We start from the raw sequence: 13,059 nt of genomic DNA, 5'->3' as shown, positions 1-13,059 counted from the left end.
ATGGTTTTCTTCCATGCGGATTGTAACAGGAGTCACTTTTGGGCCAGAAAATAATGGACATGCAGAATATGTCTTGGACTGCAGCCCACCTGTCTGTCTGTTGTGATGTAAATGAATCTAGGATGGCTTCTAAGGGTCTTTCATTGTGGCTTGTGCTAATTGACCCTGTATTGTGTGAAGGTCTATTGATGATAAATGTGTATTGTAAGTCAGCAGACAGCCTAAAGGTCAGGTGTATGAATCATCAGCTGTAGTTATATAGCTCATGTAAATTAGGTCAGGATGTCTACTAAAAGATGTGTATTGGGGCTCGTTAGGAACCATTTTGCGATGTCGTGGGTGGAGTTGGGTCATTGTTCATTTGGTTACTGCAGTATCCTAAACTGTATATAAAGAGCCTGTATTTCTCAATAAAGGGCTATTCCTGTTAAACCTCAAACAGAGCTGTGTGTCTCGTTATTGGGATTCGTTTGCCTGACTGTGGAGTGTCGGTAGCTGCCTTGTGTGTTCGGGAATGGAATATCCTAAACGACTTTAACCCCTGTCCCATTTGGGGTTCCATTACACGGATGTTTGTGGGAACTAGCGTTCCAGAGCCGTGGTCCTTGGACTGCAAATCTTCGTTCTCCCTTCGTTTTGTAGTGGGACTTGGGGATGTGGAGGAGGTTTTGGTTAGTTGATCGGAGAATGAGATTGGGGGTGTAGTGTTTTATTTTCTCTGGATTTATTTTATTGGGGAACCTTTCCTTGTGTGCATTTGTGGATGAGGGAGAGGGTCTTGAATGTGATCCGATCCTTTATAGTTAGCCAATGTAGGGTCCTCAGGGATGGGGCAATTGGTTCCCAGGGTTTTTTCCCAGTTATCAATCTGGCTGCCGTGTTCTGGACGACTTGAAGGCGCGAGATCTGGTATTTTGGTAGTCCAAAGTAGAGGGAGTTTGCGTCGTCGAGTCGAGAATTGATGATTGTTCCGACTACTAGCGCTGTATCCTCTTCCGGGATGAAGGGGATGAGTCTACGCAGTAGGTGGAGAAGGTAATGGGATCCGCTGACTACTGATCCTATCTGTGCGTCTATAGTTATGTCTGAGTCAATGGTGATTCCGAGGCTTTTGACTTTGGTGCTTGGGGTGATGGTTTGTCCAAGGATGGTGGGTGGTGTCCATGAGGTCCTAGCTTTAGACTTCCCCAACAGCCTGGGTTTAAAAATCCTTTTGATTTGTGTCTATGTGAGTAGATTATACTTCTTAATTAAAACTGATTAAAATATTTTACACTATTTTAGCTTTTCTTTCTTGACCGGCATGCTGACATTGCATTAACCCTCTGAGGAGAAGGAGTGGAGAGGAGAGAGCGATGAGCAGGGGGGAATTTACAATCTAAAGCACAGTTGCCTTTCTTTGTATAAAAGTTAGGCTCTAGGATCCGGTGAGTATGGAGTGTTTCCCTTTGGGTGGATGGTGGCACCAGTGGAAGCTTATATGTCAGTGGTCTCCGAACTGCCGCCTGGGGGCCAGATGCGGTCCTTTGCTAGCTTTTATCAGGCCCTTGGGGCACTTTATGATCCTCTGACACCAGCACTGGGGCATAACTTCCACCAATGACACCAAGAAAGGGGCACGATAACTCCCCATGACACCAATGATGGGGCACAATTTCTCTCACTGACACCAAAGATGTGGCATTGTTTACTCCCACTTATGCTGGAACATTTTCTAATCCCACCGGCCACAGTCCGGCCCCCCTACAGTCTGAAGGACTGTAAACTGGCCCTTTGTTTACAAAGCTTGGTGACTAGGGATGAGCTTTGTGTTCGAGTCAAACTCATGTTCGACTCGAACATCGTATGTTCGACTCGAACATCGTATGTTCGACTCGAACATCGTATGTTCGACCGTTCGTCAAATTAAGAATGTTATGGGCCGTTCGCGACAAATTCGAGTGGCGTGTCATGGCCCATAATTCACTGCGGCATCACAGTGCATTGCTGGCTATGATTGGCCAAGCATGCACTATGACCCGCATGCATTTGGCCAATCACAGCGCGCAAAAAACAGAGAGCCATAATTGCCCAAAGCCAGGGTGGCTTTGGCCAATTATGTCTCAGGGGGTTTAGTACACGCCCCACACCTCCATGGCGGCCTTGTGTAGTGTGTTGCGGTGATTAAAGACAGAGAGAGAGAGTGTCATTTATTTTGAGTTAGATAGAGCAGACAGGCAGGCTAGTCAGTTAGAGTTACAGTGTGTAGAGGATATATATGCATCCCAGGTGTTGTATATATATTTATATACTGTATAATTTAGCTAGATCCGCTCTTCCTAATATCCTGACAGGCAGGCAGGTGATTGTGCTAGCTGCACTATTTTCACTTGGTGTACTGTTTCCTCTGCACAGTGTGCACCTAAATCTACGTGAATACAATTGCTGTTGTCATATTAATACCACAGGCTGGGATCTGCAAGTATTTTCACTTGGTGTACTGTGTCCTCTGCACAGTGTGCACCTAAAGCTAGGTGAATACAATTGCTGTTGTTCTCATATTAATACCACAGGCAGTGACTGATCAGCAGGTATTTTCACTTGGTGTACTGTGTCCTCTGCACAGTGTGCACCTAAAGCTACGTGAATACATTTGCTGGTGTTCTCATATTAATACCACTGGCAGTGACTGATCAGCAATAGGGATGAGCTTTGCATTCGACTCAAACCCATGTTCGACTCGAACACTGCCTGTTCGATTGTTCGTCGAAATTCGAACAAAACGGGTCGTTCGCGCGAAATTGGAGTGACGCGTCACGGACCATAATTCACTGCGGCATTGCGCGCTGATGATTGGCCAAGCATGCACTATGACCCGCATGCTTGGCCAATCACAGCGCGCAAAAAAACGGAGAGCCATAATTGGCCAAAACCAGGGTGGCTTTGGCCAATTATATCTCAAGGCTTTATCACACGCCCCACACTATAAAAGGCCGCCTGCTGGGCGGACTCATGGAGTGTGTTGCAGCGCTGGTTAAAGATCAGACAGAGAGAGAGATTGTCTTTTTCCTATCTAGATAGAGCAGGCAGGCTAGTTAGTTAAATTTACAGTGTGTAGAGGATATATATACATCCCAGGAGTTGTACATATATTTATACACTGTGGGCCAGATTCTCTTCCAGCGGCTTATCTTTGCGGCGGCGTAACATATCCGATTTACGCTACGCCTCCGCAACTAAGACGGGCAAGTGCTGTATTCTCAAAGCACTTGCTCCGTAAGTTGCGGCAACGTAGCGTAAATCGGCCGGCGTAAGCCCGCCTAATTCAAATTTGGAACTGGGGGGCGTGTTTTATGTAAATGTTCTGTGACCCGACGTGATTGACGTTTTTCACGAACGACGCATGCGCCGTCCGTGAAAATTTCCCAGTGTGCATTGCTCCTAATACGCCGCAAGGACGTATTGGTTTTGACGTGAACGTAAATTACGTCCAGCCCCATTCACGGACGAATTACGCAAACAACGTAAATTTTTTTTAATTTTGTCGCAGGAACGACGGCCATACTTAACATTGGTACGCCGCACTTACGCCACCATATAGCAGGGGTAACTATACGCCGGGAAAAGCCTAACGTAAACGGCATAACTTTACTGCATCGGCCGGGCGTACGTTCGTGAATTCGCGTATCTTGCTGATTTACATATTTCAACGTGTAAATCAGCGTACACGCCCCTAGCGGCCAGCGTAAATATGCACTTACGATCCGACGGCGTAAGAGACTTACGCCTGTCGGATCTAATAGATATCTATGCGTAACTGATTCTAAGAATCAGGCGCATAGATACGACGTTGTATCTCCACTGAGAATCTGGCCCTGTATAGTTTAGTTAGATTGGTTGTTCCTAATCTGTCAGGCAGTTAATTGTGCTAGCTGCAGCGTTCTCAAGTGTTGTATTGCCCGTGTGCTCAGTGCAACTAAACCCACTTGGTGGATAGTGCAAGTGTGCTGCTCATTCATTTGCAACTAAACCCACTTGTTGCATAGTGCAAGTGTGCTGCTCATTCATTTGCAACTAAACCCACTTTTTGCATAGTGCAAGTGTGCTGCTCATTCATTTGCAACTAAACCCACTTGGTGGATAGTGCAAGTGTGCTGCTCATTCTTTTGCAACTAAACCCACTTTTTGCATAGTGCAAGTGTGCTGTTCATTCATTTGCATCTAAACCCACTTGGTGGATAGTGCAAGTGTGCTGCTCATTCATTTGCAACTAAACCCACTTTTTGCATAGTGCAAGTGTGCTGTTCATTCATTTGCAACTAAACCCACTTGGTGGATAGTGCAAGTGTGCTGCTCATTCATTTGCAACTAAACCTACTTGTTGCATAGTGCAAGTGTGCTGCTCATTCATTTGCAACTAAACCCACTTGGTGGATAGTGCAAGTGTGCTGCTCATTCATTTGCAACTAAACCCACTTTTTGCATAGTGCAAGTGTGCTGTTCATTCATTTGCATCTAAACCCACTTGGTGGATAGTGCAAGTGTGCTGCTCATTCATTTGCAACTAAACCCACTTGGTGGATAGTGCAAGTGTGCTGCTCATTCATTTGCAACTAAACCCACTTGTTGCATAGTGCAAGTGTGCTGCTCATTCATTTGCAACTAAACCCACTTGGTGGATAGTGCAAGTGTGCTGCTCATTCATTTGCAACTAAACCCACTTGTTGCCTAGTGCTAGTGTGCTGCTCATTACTTTGTGATTGTGCTAGCTGCAGTGTTCTCATGTGTTGTATTGCCTGTGTGCTCAGTGCAACTAAACCCACTTGGTGTGTACTGCACGTGTCCTCTGCAGTTTTCACCTAAAGCTACGAGGTGTGTGTACTGACTTTGTCCTCTGCAGGCCATTATAATGTCTGGAAGGACAACAAAGAGAGGCAGAGAGGCACGAGGGCAAGCAGGCTCTGCATCTAGAGGCAACAGTGCTGGTGGTGGACACGGTGCATCCTCTTCAGCACGTGGCCGTTGCACACGCTCGTCCTTCTTTTCGGGAGCTGGCCGTGTTGAGCTTCAACATGCAGACAAATTGGTAGAGTGGATGACCAAGCCATCCTCATCCTCGTCCTCATCCTCTCTCACCCAGGCTCAGGGTACTTTGTCTGGCAAATTAGCTGCCAAGGCGTCCTCTTCCCTCTGTTCAATGGCATCACTTAGTCCTTCCCTAGTCCCACCATGTCCTCCGAACTGTTTCAACACAGTGTTGGGTACATGCTGCATGAAGATGTGCAGCATTTTGAAGGCTCCGATGATGGAACACAGATAGAGGAAGGCAGTAATGTGAGCCCAGAGAGAGGGGGTGCCCGAGAGGGACAGCAATCTGGCAGTCATGTTCCCCCAGCTGCAGCATACTGCCAGGTTTTGGACAGTGATGAGGAGGGAGGGGATGATGAGGTCCCTGACTGTACGTGGGTGCCTGATAGGAGAGAGGAGGAGGAGACACAGGCACATCTCCAAAGAGGCAGGATGCCCTCCAGGGCACAGCTTAAGGGCAGCACACCAACTGCATTACATCACAGAGCTACGCCTGTGCAGGGCGTTGCTGTGTCTCAGCGTTACTGCAAAAGTTCTTTGGTGTGGGCCTTTTTTGAGACATGTGCATCAGATCGCACCGTTGCTATTCGCAACATATGTCTGAAGCGTATCTCGCGTAGCCAAAACATCACCCGCTTGGGCACCACATGCTTGACCAGACATATGTCGACCTGCCATGCAGTTCGTTGGCAAGCATACCTGAAAGACCCACACCAAAGAACAAAGCAGACCTCCCCTTGCCCCTCATTAGCTGGGATCTCCAACCCCACTATACCCTCAGTCCTCTCAGAAGCCTGCACTGATAGGACTGAAGGTGTAGAATTAGGTGTGTCACAACCTAGTAGTACATGCGGGCAATCTACTATTGGTACACCAATGTCAGATTGTACCAGCCAAATTTCCCTGCCCCAGCTGCTGCAGCGCCGAAAGAAGTACTCTCCCAGCCATCCACATGCCCAGTGGTTGAATGCTAGCTTTGCGAAATTGCTAGCACTTCAACTGCTGCCTTTTCAATTGGTAGATTCTGCCCCCTTCCGTGAGTTTGTGGAATGTGCGGTACCTCAGTGGCAAGTTCCCAAACGCCACTTTTTCTCACGGTAGACGATTCTGGCTCTCTACCGCCATGTGGAAGGCAATGTCCATGCCTCGCTGGACAGGGCGGTCAGTGGTAAGGTGCATATCACCGCTGACTCATGGTCCAGCAGGCATGGACAGGGACGTTACCTCTCTTTCACGGCGCATTGGGTGACGCTGCTAGCAGCTGGGAAGGACGCAGGGTAAGGTATAGTAGTGTTGGAGGTTGTTCCGCCACCATGCCTCCAAAACACTCCTACCGGTTGTGACAGACCTCTCTCCTCCACCCCCTCCTCTTCTTCTTCCTCTGTGGCCTCTTCCTGTGGTGATGTTTCCTCGGAACCAGCCGTGCTCCGTAGGCGTACGAGGGGCTACGCAGGAATGCAGGCAAAGAGATGCCATGCGGTGCTAGAGCTGGTGTGCTTGGGAGACAGGAGCCACACTGGGGCAGAGGTTCTGTCAGCTCTGCAGGGGCAGGCTCAGAGGTGGTTGATGCCACGCCAGCTTAAGCCAGGAATGATGGTTAGCGACAATGGCACCAACCTCCTCTCTGTTTTGCTCATGTCCTGAATTTGGTGGTGCAGCGGTTCTTGGGCAGGTACCCGGGCTTAAAGGATGTCCTGAAGCAGGCCAGGAAAGTCTGTGTGCATTTCCGGAGGTCATATAATGCCACTGCTCGGCTCACAGACCTCCAAAGGGAATACAACCTGCCCAAGAACTGACTAATCTGTGACATGCCCACCAGATGGAACTCTATATTGGCCATGCTGCAGCGGCTGCACACGCAGCAGAAGGCCATCAATGAGTACCTGTGCCAATATGGCAGCAGAACTGGGTCAGGGGAGCTTGGTTTTTTCCCCCACGCCAGTGGGCCTTGATCAGGGATGCATGCACTGTCCTGTCACCATTTGAGGAGGCCACAAGGATGGTGAGCAGTGACAGTGCATGCATCAGTGAGACTGTCCCTCTTATTCACATGTTGGAGCACACGCTACGTGGAATAATGGACAGGGCCCTTGAGGCAGAACAGAGGGAGGAAGAGGAGGACTTCCTTACCTCTCAAGGCCCCCTTTATCCAGACACTGTTCCTGCTTGCCCGCCTAGCACACAGGAAGAGGACGAGGAGGAGGAGGAGGATTGTATCATCAGCATGGAGGTGGAGCCTAGCACTCAGCATCAGCTACAGCAGTCTTCAAGGGATCATTTACAGTCCCAAGGAACCCATGGACTTTTACGTGGCTGGGATGAGGTGGCTGTGGATCCTGTCGTCCTCAGTGACCCAGAGGACTGTGCCCCGAATGCCTCAGCAAACCTACGCTGCATGGCCTCCCTGATCCTGCAAAGCCTGCGTAAGGATCCTCGTATTCGTGGTATCAAGGAGAGGGATCATTACTGGCTGGCAACTCTCCTGGATCCACGTTACAAGAGTAAGGTTGCAGACCTTATATTGCCGTTGCAGAAGGAACAGAAGATGAAACAACTTCGGGAGGCCTTGCAGAAAGGTCTGTGCAACGCATTCCCAGAACCGGGGGGATTACCAAATCCTGGTCCTGGACATCGTGTTGCTGAGGCTTCGGTGAGTCAAAGAAGGAGCGGTGGAGAAGGTGGCTGTCTGACCGATGAGTTCAGACAATTTTTTAGTCCGCAGCCCCAAGGTATGACCGGTTCCAGCAACCATCGCCAGCGTCTGATTCTGCCCCATGGTCTATAAACTGGAAAAAGTGAGTTGGCTTTACTTAAACCTATGGGGCCAGATTCATAAAGCCGCGCGCAAAGTTGCGGCAGCGTAACTTTTCTTATTTACGTTAAGCCGCCGCAACTTAACACGCAAGTGCTGTATTCATAAAGCACTTGCGTGTTAAGTTGCGGCAGCGTAGCGTAAATTGGGCGGCCTAATTCGAAATAGGTGGGTAGGGGGCGTCTCCTATTTAAATTATGCGCGTCCACGCGCCAAACATACTGCGCATGCGCCGGCCTTAGAAAATCCCAGTGCGCATGCTCCGAATTATGACGGTGTTTTCGACGTGAACGCAATCGACGTAAATCCCCATTCACGGACGAGTTACGCAAACAACGTAAAAATTTTCACATTTCCCGTGGTCACGACGTCCATGCTTAACATAGGATGCGCCTGCTTTGGCCAGCTTTATCTTTACGCCAGGAAAACCCTTACGGAAACGGCGTAAAGTGAATGCGTCGGGCCCGCGTACGTTCGGCGTAAATCAGCGAGAACGCCCCCAGCGGCCATTTTAAAATTGCAGTTAAGATCCGACGGTGTAATACAATTACGCCTGTCAGATCTTTGTTGCAAACCGGCTTATCTTGTTTTCTGCATACAGAAAACAGATAAGCCGGCGCAAAGTGTGAGTTATGCCGGCGTATCACTGATACGCCGGCATAACTCTTTCTGAATCTGGCCCATGGTCTATAAACTGGAAAGATTGAGTTGGCGTTACTTAAAAATATTGGGCCAGATTCACGTAGCTCAGCGGATCTATAGATCCGCTCGATCTACGTGAATTAAGATCCGCTCCCGCAAGGTTAGGAGGCAAGTGGCTAATTCACAAACCACTTACCTCCAAACTTGCGACGGCGGATCCTAAATCCCCCAGCAGAATTCAAATTCCGCGGCTAGGGGAGTGTCATATTTAAATCAGGCGCGTTCCCGCGCCGATTTAAATGCGCATGCGTCGTCCGGGGAATTTCCCGGCGTGAATTGCTCCCACTGACGTCACTAGGACGTCAGTGGTTGCGACGTGAGCGGGACTTGCGACGCGCGTGTTCGTGAATCGGCGTACGCAAACGACGTAGGAAAATTCAAATTCGACGCGGGAACGCCGGCTATACTTTGGCTGCGCCTGATAAAAGAAGGGGTAAGTATACGACGGAAAACCGCTACGGAAACGACGTAAGAAGACTGCGACGGGTCCGCGTACGTTCGTGAATTTGCGTATCTCGCTGATTTACATATTATTTATCGTAAATCAGCGGGAACGCCCCCGGCGCCATTTTTAAATTGAAAAAAAGATCCGACAGTGTAACACATTGTAACACTGTCGGATCTAGCCCTATCTATGCGTAACTGATTCTATGAATCAGGCGCATAGATAGGACCAGTTTACGTCAGAGATACGATGGTGTATCTGTAGATACACCGTCGTATCTCTTTGTGAATCTGGCCCTATGGGGGTAGATTCAAAGGGCCAGATTCTCAAAGGCGTTACGACGGCGCAACACCATTAGCGCCGTCGTAACACCTCATCTGGCCCCGGGTTTCTATGCGACTGATTCTCAGAATCAGTTGCGCATAGGTACCCATTAGATCTGACAAGCGTAAGGCTGTTACGCTGTCAGATCTTAAAAGTAATTTTTTTTCCCGCCGCTAGGTGTCGCATCGTCGCTTTTCCCCGTCGTCTATGCAAATGAGGTAAGTACGGCGATTCCCGAACATACGCGAGGTCGACGCAGTGAATTAACGTCGTTTGCGTAGCGTACCCGACGCGTAAGGTTGCCCCTGCTAATTAGCAGGCGCAACCAATGTTAACTATGGCCGTCGTTCCCGCGTCGAATTGAATAAAAATTACGTCGTTTGCGTAAGACGTCCGTGAATGGCGCTGGACGCCATTTACGTATACATCTAGGCAAATGACGTCGGGGCGACGTCATTTAGCGCAATGCACGTCGGGTAATTTACCCGACGGAGCATGCGCTGTACGCTTGGCGCGGGAGCGCGCCTAATTTAAATGGTGCCCGCCCCATTTGAATTGGGCGGGCTTGCGCCGAGCAATCTAACGCTACACCGCCGCAAGTTTACAGGTAAGTGTTCTGAGAATCAGGATTTAAACCTGTAGACCTGCGGCGGTGAAACGTAGAGCTCATACATTACGCTGCCCAGGAGCAACGCTAATGTATGAGAATCTGGGCCAAATAGATTAGCGGATCTTTAGATCCGCGTAATCTATCTGATTTACGATCCGCCGGCGCAAGTTTGAGAGGCTAGTGCAGTATTCAGAAAGCACTTACCTCGAAACTTGCGCCGGCAGATCGTAAATCCCCCGGCGGAATTCAAATTCCGCGGCTAGGGGGAGTGTAGTATTTAAATCAGGCGCGTCCCCGCGCCGATTTAACTGCGCATGCGCCATCCGCGAATTTTCCCGGCGTGCATTGCTCCCAATGACGTCGCTAGGACGTCATTGGTTTGGGCATGAGCGTAAATTACGTCCATCCGTATCCGCGAACGACTTACGCAAACAACGTGAAAATTCAAAACTCGGCGCAGGAACGACGGCCATACTTAACATAGGCTACGCCGCATATAGCAGGGGTAACTATCCGCCGGAAAAAGCCGAACGCAAACGACGTAAAAAAAAAGCGACGGGCGGGCGTCCATTTCTGAATCGGCGGATCTCCTTATTTGTATATTCGTTGCGTATACAAATGGAAGCGCGGCCCGCGGGAGATTGCAGCCTAAGATCCGACGGTGTAAGTCACTTACACCTGTCGGATCTAAGGGAGATCTATGCGTAACTGATTCTTATGAATCAGTCGCATAGTACCGACCGTCGGATCTCAGAGATACGACGGCGTATCAGGAGATACGCCGTCGTATCAGGAGATACGCCGTCGTATCTCTATCTGAATCTGCCCCTATGGTCTATAAGTTGAAAAAAATTGAGTTGGCTTTACTTAAAACAACTAAGTTGAAAACATTGTGGGCCAGATTCAGAGAGAGATACGATGGTGTATCTCCTGATACGCCGTCGTATCTCTGACTTAGGCTGGTCGTATGTATGCGCCTGATTCATAGAATCAGTTACGCATAGATATGCCTAAGATCCGACAGGTGTAACTGTGTTACACCGTCGGATCTTAACTGCATTTTAAAAATGGCCGCGTGGGGGGCGTTCTCGCTGATTTACGCTGAATAATATGTAAATCAGCGAGATACGCCAATTCACGAACGTACGCGGGCCCGACGCAGTGTTGTTACGACGTTTCCGGAGCGGATTTCCCGGCGTATACTTACCCCTGCTTCTATGAGGCGCAGCCAATGTTAAGTATAGCCGTCGTTCCCGCGTAGATTTTTGTTTTTTTTTACGTCGTTTGCGTACGCCGATTCAGAAATCCGCTCGTTGCAAGTTACGCTCACTCCGAAACCACTGACGTCCTAGCGACGTCAGTGGTAGCAATGCACGCCGGGAAATTTCGCGGACGGCGCATGCTCATTTAAATCGGTGCGGGGAACGCGCCTGATTTAAATAGTACACTCCCCCTAGTCGCGGAATTTGAATTCCGCCGGGGGTTTTACGATCCGCCGCCGCAAGTTTGGAGGTAAGTGGTTTGTGAATTACCCACTTGCCTCTCAAACTTGCGGCGGCGGATCTTAAATCACATAGATCACGCGGATCTAAAGATCAGCTGATCTACAGTATGTGGAAAAGTCTAATGAGTCAGACAAAAATAAGATTAGTTGATAGTACTTAAAAATCTGATGCAAACAGTTGCCTCAAGTAGAGTAGACCCAGCACACAATCTTTTACAGTGTAGGAATGTGCTTAGAGTAGACTAAATACACGAAGGGCCAGATTCACAAAAGGGATACAACGGCGTTTCTCCTGATACGCCGTCGTATCTCTGTTTCTATCTATGCGGCTGATTCATAGAATCAGTTTCGCATAGATATCCCTAAGATCCGACAGGTGTAATAGTTTTACACTGTCGGATCTTAGGATGCAGTACCGCGGCCGCCGCCGGGGGGAGTTTGCGTCGTAAACCAGCGTCGGGTATGCAAATTAGCAGTTACGGCGATCCACGAAACTTTTTCTCGACGTTACGTCGCCGCAAGTGTTAGTTTGCTGTTGCAAAGATAGGGCACCTTTTACAAAGTGTAAAATTAGTACACCATGTAAAAGTATACCCGTCTTTCCCGCGTCACTTTTGAATTTTTTTTAAAACATTTTTTTCCCTGCGCAAGTCTTTTTTTCACGTCGCGATTCACAAAACGTCGGCGCGTCGTAATTTCGCGCAAAGCACGTCGGGAAATTTGCGTCGGGAGCATGCGCAGTACGTCCAGCGCGGGAGCGCGCCTAATTTAAATGGTACCCGCCCCATTTGAATTGGTCCGCCTTGCGCCGGACGGATTTAGGATACACCACCGCAAATTTCCAGGTAAGTGCTTTGTGGATCGGGCACTTAGACAGAAAATTTGCGGCGGTGTAACCTAAATCGGTTACGTTACGCTGTGCCCGGGCTACGTGAATCTGGCCCTAAGCATCAAAGGAAATTCCTGTGATTCAAAAGTAGATGTAAATCCTTTTACAAAATCACATCTCATATTTATATCATTGCAAATGTTGTTTTAATCATTTGAAACCTGCGTCTTTCATTATTAGATGGTGATCCCACCATAAAGGTCTTTGTTCAGGCACTTCCTGTTATGGAGTGACAACTGTCTCCCAGTTGTGCTTCCACCCTATCACATGCACCTCTGGTTGAGACTACAGGAATCTGTGTCCACGCACTTTGGGTAGACAATCCCCCTATTTTGTGTAATTTATGTATTTATGACCACTAGATGGCGACCATAGGAAATACACATATTACACAAAATATGAGAATTATTCACAGTTTTTTTTTTTGTGTCAACCAGTCAAGGGTTTATATCTGTAGCCCCACCCACAGAGTTCGCAGCACGCGCAACCCCACAATGCCGTGTCTTAACCACTTAACCCCCGGACCATATTGCTGGTCAAAGACCAGAGCATTTTTTGCGATTCGGGACTGCGCCGCTTTAACTGACAATTGCGCGGTCGTGCGACGTGGCTCTCAAACAAAATAGGCGTCCTTTTTTTCCCACAAATAGAGCTTTCTTTTGGTGGTATTTTATCACCTCTGCGGTTGTTATTCTTTGCGCTATAA

Source organism: Rana temporaria, chromosome 2 (assembly GCF_905171775.1).
Source record: "Rana temporaria chromosome 2, aRanTem1.1, whole genome shotgun sequence".
In the NCBI taxonomy this organism is placed as follows: domain Eukaryota; kingdom Metazoa; phylum Chordata; class Amphibia; order Anura; family Ranidae; genus Rana; species Rana temporaria.
This window is presented reverse-complemented; position numbering follows the sequence as displayed.